Raw genomic sequence first — 10,067 nt, 5'->3', positions numbered from 1 at the left:
TAAGATTATGTAGCAAACCCGTTGTATCTTACATTGTTTAAAACAAAATAGTGTTCATTTTTTTACAAACACATATGAAATTTACAAGAAACTATTAATAGAATGCAGTCTCAACTTGTGCTGATCTCTCACAAACTAGGTCTTATCATAAGTAGACAAAATAGCGCTAGGGCTTATCATAAGTAGACAAAACACCGCTGCATTTCAAACTACATACCACACAAAGCCTTTACATCTAGAGGCACTTTAACTGTTGCTGCACATTTGGCCGCAATCCTCCCAAAGCTTGAAACAGCTCCACCTTCGTTAGGGCTGCTTGGTGCATGAACTCATGGGCATGAGAGTCCAAACCCAAAATTTGGAGAAACACATATTAAATATGCTTGCATGGCACATATGTCAACCTCTTGGACTCTCTCTTTTGGAAGTCCTCACATGTACATCTTGGAAAATCAGACAATGTCACAGAGTATGAAACTCCCTTTGCCCTTGACCCCTCTTTGCTAATGTAGAAAACATGTGTTTCATTGCACACAACAATAACCTCTTTAACTAATGTTGCTGCCATGAATTTTCCAATATCAATTCTGGTGTGAAATTCTTTTGTCAGCTTTGAGCACCATTTAATAACCTTGCCATCCCTGTATTTGGGCCGAAAGGCACTTGTAACTCTATTTGCTACTCGAATGCCCCCATTCACAGCTGCACATTCTACCCCATGTTGTTGTTGTCGTACAAATCCATTTGCTTGGAGTTGTTCTGCCTCATGTGGTAGTAGATTTGTACCCTCTGCGACCCTCCAAACCCCTGGTGCAGGTCCAGGTGGCCCCACCACCATGTCATGAATCTTCCATGTGTGCATGTTACTAGCATTGCAGAACCATACATAACCCTCAACAATCCCCCCCAGGCTTTGATCCTGACGAGGGATATTTTCTTCGACCCCAAAAGCACGGTGCAGCTACCCCATAATTAATATTAGGCGAGCCTTGATTAATGAATCGTCCACATCTATCTTTTTGATCTTGCAAAATTCCAAAACATGTCATTTTACGTCCAGGTTCAGTTCTCCTAATTGACCATACCGTTTTTGCAATCGTCACCTCAGGCCAATACTTTGTTTCCCCATGTGCACGTGCATACTTTGTTCTACCAATGGGTTCAGTGACTGTGACATCATCCTCTAGCACAACACCAACATCCACAAAGATTGGTCTCTTTTTCTTTACACTCTTCTCCCTTATATTTGACCTATTCATCTCTGGACTTTGCAAACCCATTTTGTCCATTGAGCAGTGTGTAAGATTGACCAACTTTGTTGCAGCCGAGGCAGTGGATGAATGATGTAAAAATCTTTGTGCAAGGTCTTGTATTCCGTGACCACTACATGTCTTTGCACCTTTAAGGTATGCATTGTACTTAACACTTTGTAGTACAGCCATTGCCATATCTGCCCCTGCGGCTTCATATAAACTAATTTTCTCTTTGAAACCAAAGCATGCCCGCATGCTAGCATGTTTACTCTCAGACAAGTTAGTGTTTGGCACAAAAATGCCAGACTCATCTTGCATAACAAATCTTCCTCCCCAATGTGAAACTCTGATATCCCACCAAGCCAACCATGTCTCCAAACATGAAACTTCACCATCAACAGCATGCTCTGCTCTCCAAAAGCGACGAAGCTCTCCTTTGCAAATATCTGCTTGATTCTCTGATGGTGCATTTTGCCATTTTCGGCATTTAATTTTGTGTTCCTCTTGTGAGGAAGGTTTGATACACTTAGTAGTATGTCGGATCATGGATTGCTCCCAATGAAACACGCAAGACCTTTCCTTAGATGGTACAACCTTGTTGGGACCCCCAAAGTAAACTGTTCTGATTGCTATCCAATTTACATTAGCCTCATCAGACATGAAACCTCTGAACTCAGGCTTATCAAATCCTTGATCTTGAACCACCTTATTGAGGATCTTCCAAAACTCTATCTATGCAAACTTATTCTCCACAGTAAACTCACATGTTGCGATTGTCATAAGTTCACAAACAAACGGATCATAAACATGTACAGACATTGTGGGCCATCCTTGCACACGATGCATATGATCAAAGTGTATCCACATCTGCTCAAGATTTCCACCCGGACGCATTCGATTAACTAGATCAACTCCACTTCCTGGCCCAATTATTGACATCTTGAACACATGTGGTTGCTGGGCATTTCCAAGTTGACCAGGGAAGAGAACATCATGTATATATGGATACCTACTCTTACTCTTCAAGTCAAGCACTGCTTCTAAGCCTTTTGCACTTATATTTTTTGATCTTTTGGCGCATTCCAAGCTTCGTTCAAATCCTTCGTCTACTTGACAAAGGTGTGATTGTGTCCAGAAATTCAACAAACTCACAATCTTCAATATATTCGGTGTTGTCTGCATTTTCCATTACAAGCTTTCCCATGATCATATCCTGAGCAGTCATGCGCTCAAGCTGTTTGGCTGTAGTGAATGGTTCTTGAGCAGCACGAGCTTGAAGCACTGATGCTACTTTTTTCTCATTTACTCTTGACCTCCCTTCCGCACAAGGATGTTGATGCTCATCTAGATGCAGCACACAACGGGTCCACTTTTGTTTCTCCCATGGCATACAATAATAAATAACTGCAGGATAGGTTGCCACACACTCTTGCATTTCAGAACAATGATTGCATGTCAAGGTGCCATATTCAGGTGTCAGCATGCCTTTTGGAGATGACTTTGAAAGCCGGCCTTGCCAATGAACCTCATTGTAGAGTCTTGTCCTCGAGTAATATGGACAATCAATGTTGACACAACATAAGTGACCCGAGCATCGACTGAACCTAATGACCTCTGGAAAGGTATCACTGCTACATGTGACATATTCAGTCCACATGTGGCTATCATGTCTCTGTTCCATCCCAATCATTCCATTAGCGTGACCTAGAGAGGGCAACTCAAATGCAACATATCCATCATAAAACATAGGAAGCTCTTGAACTTAAATGATATCTTTAGCTTGTTTCAGGGCCAAGTACAAGTTGCTCTGCAAAGGCATTGAGCGTATAATATCAAGTACGCTAGAGCAGCCACGTGACTCGGCATCTGATTCTAAATCGACAATTACTGGAGGAGCCTTAATTCCATTGTCATGTTCAAGAATTGTCAAGCGAACCTTGAAGAACTGACAGACATCATGATTCAGAAGGAAGACCAGTAAGTGGATGTAAAGTAAACGCATTAGTTAGCTCAAAATGCTGTTTCACAGAAGAGACAGAAAGCGCATATGTGCTGCCTTCAAAAATAAGGACAAGCTTTTGACCAACTTGTGGCCCGAATACTGTAATGTGCCTAGACATTGGAAGCAATCGTCTTAGAGAAGTTAAAGTTACTAATTAAGTTTCAAATGAAAGTGAGTGCAGAGTCTAGACTGAAAAATAACATCAGCTACAGATGGTAGTCGTTATTTCGGGCGTCATTCTCCAAAAAGCGGTGCAGACGGCTTGCATTCATAAAATATGATCACCGAAACATTAAGCAAATCCGGGTCAAAGTCTAAAAAATTCAATAAAATCTTGTCAATGAGTAACAATCTGTAAAATCTAGGGAAAATTACCAAAATACCCCTCTAATTTGTGGAAATTCCCAATATACCCCTCAAATTTCAAAAATTCCCAAAATAGCCTTGTATCTATTTTCGTTGGATCTTCAAGATTTTCTAATCTTTATTCTTGTTTGGAAATTGAGATCGGTTTTTAAGTGCTTAGCATGTAATTTGTTGCAAATTACCTCCCAAAAAAGGCAATTATGCCTAAAAATAATGAAGGAATTCATCTCCAAAGCTTACATAACCATCTCAAATCTTAGTTTTAGCATCCTGTATGGTAGACAATCACTCTTCTTATGAAAAGCTACAATTTTTTTGTTTTTGGAGAAATTTATTCTCACAACCATGGGTATTTTGGGAATTTTGAAAAATTTGAAGCGCATTTTGTGAATTTATGACAAATTATGGGGGTACTTTGGGAATTTTTGAAATTTGAGGGGTATTTTGGGAATTTTCACAAATTAGAGGGGTATTTTGGTAATTTTCTCTAAAATCTAGTAAAATTCCCCCTCTAAGTAACTTGACTTAGGCCAAAATCTTTTAAAATTTTAATAATTGAGCCTCTGTGAAACGCGACCTCCTCTGAGTTTCCTCTGTTGCGCGCCTGCGTGGAGGTTTTCCCTTCTGCGTGCGTGCTTGGTTTGCTCTATTGCTTGTGCGTGCGAGGAGCCATACCTATCTACCCGTAGGAGCGCGCGCCGGCGCGCTGTAGTTCAGGCAGGTACAAAGCGAACGAGCTGCTGCCGATTTCAGCCGGTTCAACCACATCTCGCAGGTCCAATTCAGCTGGTTCGAGCAGGTTCAGTAGGTTCAAGCTGGTTCAGCAGGTTTAGCAGGTTCGGTTCAGCCGATTCAGCAGGTCAAGCATGTCCGATTTCAGCCGGTTCAGGAAGGTCCGATTCAGCGGGTTCAGGCAGGTCCGATTTCAGCCGGTTTAGTCAGGCTGGTTTAGGCACAGACTAGTTCAGGCAGGTCAGCGTTTAGTCAGGCGCCAGCGAGTTCAGGTAGCCGTAGGAGCGCGCACCGGTGCGCGGTGGTTCAGGTAACGACAAGCTCAGCAGGTCCGTGGATTCCGATTTCAGCAGGTCCGGTTTTTTGGCTTTAGAAAGGGCTTTGAGAGGTGTGATTGAGAACACGAATTACAATGACTGGTCGAAACTCCGCATTGACTCGAAGGGGTCGTCCACATACAAGGTACTCAATGATGCTCAATGCAAACTTTGGTCTTGAAAATTCTTTGCTTTGAAAGTGATGAGTAAACTCCGAGCTTAATGCATCCTGAACTTACCTTAACGTTTCCCTTCTATATTAGCTTGGCTTTGAATGGGGATATTGCTCAATTTAATATCAGTTGGTTCTACAGCATGTAGTATGACCTTTGCATGCATTTGATGTATGGAGACCCCGGCTAATTAGGTAGTTTGTTAGCACGTTTTTGTGATGCATTTGTTCAAATGCTACCCATTTTAAATAACACGTTTTCAATGCATTACGAGGGGCCTAGATATTGTAAACAGTCCATTGTAAACAGCTTTGTCATGGATCTTCATTGGTTTGTGATGTTTGGCAAATGCTAGGGCATTGATCATCACAAACTCTCAAAGCCTTGTTAGCATATTTAAGCACTTGAATAATTACATCTTTTTGATGGCATAGAAACGCTCTACTTGGCATAGAAACAATAGTTGATCTTTTACTATAACTAGTACTTGTCTCACAAATGTGAAGAGGGTGTATACACTATGATGACTACTAGTATATGTGCGTGAGTACTATCTTTCTTACAAATAAAACAATAGCCAACACGCATATAAACCATTTACTTTATTTACATATGCATTGTCTTATGATATTTGTACTAAATTTGTTGCTTCATAAATTATGTTTATGAAAGAATTTGAAGACCAAATTTTTTCAAGTGAGAAGCCATTATGGGCTATAGTATTTTTTGAAATAATGCTCTATGTACAAAGGTAGCTCTGTCCAATTTTTTTAAAGATTTCCATTGTGTTTTATTTCAATATGGTGCCATATATAATTTGACTCTTTTGTAAAATTATTATCTCCATGTTTGTTGATGTTGAAACAACCCGAAACCGCGTGGAAGATCACGAAGGGGAAGGAGTAACAATGCTTCTCTTTATGGCCAGGTAGATGCTAGTGATCAAGTATCTTCAGTCTCAGCTACCGACATGATAGAGGAAATTGAGACACAAGGTGAGGAGGTTCTTTCCATGGAAATGGGACAGAGCTCTCTACACGAAGTTGATGATACTTTAGCCCCCGAGGAGAATGGTTTACAGATTTTTCCATGGGAGATAATGGATGAGGTTACCGCAGCGTCTGAGATGGAAGATGAGCAAAATATCTTTATGCATAGAGGTGCAGACATTCTTGAAATCACACGTGTTTTTAGTTGCTTCGATTGTCCCTCCATTCCTTTATGTAGATTGATTCCATATGCGAGAGTGAGAGGTTTGAGAGATGATCTCAGTGGATTGAAGGCGGCCTTTACAAAAGAAGGTTATATGCCAGAGAAAGGAGCATTCATTGTCTCTTTGGTAACATGCAAAAGAGAGGAGAGTTTTGTGAATGGTATGTGTTCACACTTTTCATTTTTGTATTGATGTCCACGTGCTGTGAATGTTGTTTGAAGTTTGACTTTGTGAATGTTCTAGATGAGATAAAGGCTACATGGGATCCTCTTTGGAATGAAATCAATGAAGAATTTGAAGCCGATTTAAAAAAACAAAGAAAGTTTCAAGATCTCACAAATCACATGTTCTATGTTTGGGAAGGGAATCATTGCACCGTGGCTTGGAGGGAATCGATAAAAGAGAAGTTCTCCACTTCAAAGGAGAAACACTGTCGAGTCCTATGCACCATTATAGATCCCACTAAGGTGCCAGAGATTGCCTTGCTAAGCAGTTTACAACGAATGAACTTGTAAGTGTTGATGTTTCTTCTATCTTTGCTAACACTTGAATGTGAGTATCAAATGGTTTTTTGGTCTTTCAATGTAGCATGAACACTCATGCTCTTGTTGTCACTCATCTTCGTGATGAGATTGTCAATATGACACATAGTTGTACAGCGGATCATGAAATGTATCTAAAGGGTTTGCCAGATAGAGATCAAAAACTTATTGTCGCTGTACGGAAGAAGAATGCCAAAGGTACAGAGCCTTGGTATCCACTTACGTGACGGTACCTTGGTAGATTGGTCTATGACGTATGTGTCAGACTAAATGATTTTTACTCTCATTTAAATGCATGATTTCAAAGCTTGTTAACGTATATTTAATTTTAGATTCAAATGACAAAAGAAAAAGAAAAGCGAGTTGCTCTTATCAAACAAAGCTTGTCTGCGGAAGAGCATCAGAAAGAAGAAGAGAGAATTTGTGAGGAGATTACTCACAAATATTAGGATCGAATTGGAAAGTTATGTAGATAACATGAATTCACCGGCATTCTCTTGAGAAAAATGTGCAAAAAGTTACTTAAGTGCTTGTCATATGCAATATTAAAATTTTTAGTTGCTTAACATTGTTGATCCCAATCTTGGGACGGATTGGCTAGCAAGAGTTTTGTCTTTGAAATGGGGTCTTGATAGTTGGGCTATGTTGGAGAAGCTGAACTTAATAGCACTTCAAGACGCCCCCGTGCAAAATAAGATTCATTGGGTTTCATTATTGGAAGCAGACAAGATTACAAGGAGTGCATATGGTTTGAAAAAGGGAGATCACGTCTTTCTCATGTAAGTATAGCTAAGATTAAAAGTACTAAATATATCATGCCTTTATATATAAGTCTAACTTTGTCTCCTCTTTTTATTTGGGAATGTAGCTGGCTTCGTAGAGAGGGTTTTTTGGCTCGGGTTTTTCAGAGGGCATTTCAGATTGTGTCAGATCTTTTGGATGTGCCAGGCGGGGTGCCTTTGCAGCATGACTGCACTCTTGCATTCTACTTTGAAGAAATTAAATTTGAGGCGAGGCCCTATCTATTTCCAATAGAGGTGTCTCTTGGAGTGAAGACTAAGGATATCGATAAGCAGGCATTAAAGAAGGTGGATACATTGAGAATGGCAGCACAACGTTTGGCTTTCAGGTGAATCACTAATTGACTTAGATATATAATATTCGTTGTTATTGTTTCTTACATTCGTGTCACCTAATTGACCTTTGTAGATTCTTCATGTTCTTGGTTACCAAGAGTGTCTTACCTGCCATGCCCTTTCTGGCTAGATAGTGGAATCAGCTAGCGATCCAAGACACAAGCATGTATCCCTCTACTATGCACACATTGATTCCTTGGGAGATAGATAATTGTCTATGGTGGATAGATATGGAGAAGGGCCATGTTCTTGGACGTGAAAGAGAGCTACAAGAGATGATATCGAAGGATGCTGCGATGAAGGTTCCTCCAGTAGACATAGTAGAAGAGAGTCGTGCAGGTATGTTTGATCATGCTCATATTTACCTATCTAAAAGTTACAGTGCTTTGATTTGAAGTTATCTATTTTAGAAATGTGCAATTCACAAAAGGAAAAGGAGAGGGTTGTGGATCAAATCATTGACGAGGAGGTGGAGCCACCTCTAGGTAAACTACAAAAACATTTGTTAATGCTTTCCTTCCACGTAGTTGATGCATGGCTTATTAAACCTCATTGTAATGTCTCAGTTGCTCCTGGCACGATCGTGGCTCGAAGGAGTATCTCTTTTTGTTTATATTATGGAGTCTCCATCTCATTGTCTCTCTAGCTCTATGGATACTCGATGCATGGCTATTGTTGGGGACTACATTGCCATTGCTGCAGACTATAGGGCGGGGATCCGTAATCTTGCATGGGTCCCTGTACACGAGCATCTCGTGCGGGCACGCTCTGAATCTATCTTGTATACCCGCGGCACGAAATCAGTTTCATGGGCTGCAGATTTGATTTTCTTAGATCTTCCATTTGGTGGGTCCCTCTTAGGCTCCTCTACTTCACCTCGTTGGGACATTTGCACTGAGGATCATGTACGTGCTGGTGTTCATTTGGAATTCTCGACATTGGCGGATTCTGGATGGCTGTTGATCATGGTTTCTTTGGCAGGTCTATCTTGTTTATAGTCATGCAAAAATTTGTAATATTTGTGGTATTTATCATTGATATTTAGTGAAAATAACACGAGAGGCCGTTGGCTGGGTGGAGAGATTTTCTCGTGCTTCAGAGATGGTGGTTCATCGACGCATTGTAGTGCTCCATCATGGAGCATATGGTTATGTGGAGAGTTTTGGTGGTCGTGTGGAGGTGATACATTTGTTTTTACATCAATATTTCAGCACTTTGTCTTGTTGTTTGCTCTAATCGTGTGTCTTGTTTTGGAGTGTAATTGCTCTATGCTATTTATGATTCACAGAGTGGGTATGCGTCCACCTTGCTTTGTATCAGAAAGCGCTGCCTTGTTCTCCCGTCTTGGTATGCACTCTTCGGATTCTTTTATGGTGCATCACCTTCCGGAGCTCTCTCAGGCTAGATCATTATCAGGTGAGCCATTGCGAGGAGGACTGCAATGGAGCCATTCTTTCATTGCATGTTTTGTGGAGTTGCTTTTCTGACGAGGAGGTATTTGTTTGGAGCTTGGATGTGGCACAACCCCTGTACTAGCAGCTTGCTTGGCTTCAGGATGAGCATGTGTTGCAGTCGACATTGATGAGCCACTGATTTCAGGATATGTGTTACTGTTGCTTCGCCCTAGAAAGTGGGGCAGAGAGGAGGCGTCCACCTCTTTAGATATTGATGATGAGAGTGACATGCCATCGCGTGTCAATCCCTTTGACGACTAGTGAGGGCCCCTCTTACTTTTGACATTGACATTGCTCTCATCTTTTTTGTCACTATTTTTGTATTAGCGGTGGTATTTATTGATCATCGATACTGCCTATATTACTTGTTTGGGTTTAACTTCACAATATTTTTTTAAAAAAATGGAAGTGCATTGCCGGTCTACGAAGAGCAGATGGCTAGAACCATGGTAGCAGATACGCGATACAATTCTTACATCCCTGAGAGGTATCAGAGACATAACGTATTCATTGATGATGAGTGCGAGTCATCATAAGAACAATGGATTTATAACATTGGTGGATGTTAAAATTCAAATTCATGTCTTGTTGTGTTCACAGGAATCTCGTTATATCACGATGGAAACTTTTAACAGTTGATGTTCTAATATTTTGGATTGTGGATAAGTAGTATGTACTGTTTTGATGGATTTGGTTAAGGTTTAAAATCCTCATGTGAGGTGCCGTGAAGGCTTATGATTATTTTTGAAAAATTGCTTCATGTACAAGGGAAACTATGTCCAATTTTTTTTTAAAGTACTATGTTTGTTTTGCTTTGTTTTTCGTGAGAGGAGGCATAATGGTTATGGCCATTTTTATTATTTTTTCAAGCGGTGATAA

The 10,067-nt window shown here is 40.5% G+C and overlaps 1 pseudogene; it reads left to right on the top strand.

The window, feature by feature from the left end:
• Positions 1–3,165: 3,165 nt before the first annotated feature.
• LOC147426465 (uncharacterized) lies at positions 3,166–9,449 on the top strand (annotated as a pseudogene).
• Positions 9,450–10,067: the final 618 nt, after the last annotated feature.

This window comes from Adiantum capillus-veneris, chromosome 24 (assembly GCF_014529385.1).
Source record: "Adiantum capillus-veneris isolate H3 chromosome 24, ASM1452938v2, whole genome shotgun sequence".
Classification (NCBI taxonomy): domain Eukaryota; kingdom Viridiplantae; phylum Streptophyta; class Polypodiopsida; order Polypodiales; family Pteridaceae; genus Adiantum; species Adiantum capillus-veneris.
Note: the sequence above shows the minus strand (reverse complement) of the source record. Positions and strands in the feature narration are given on the sequence as shown.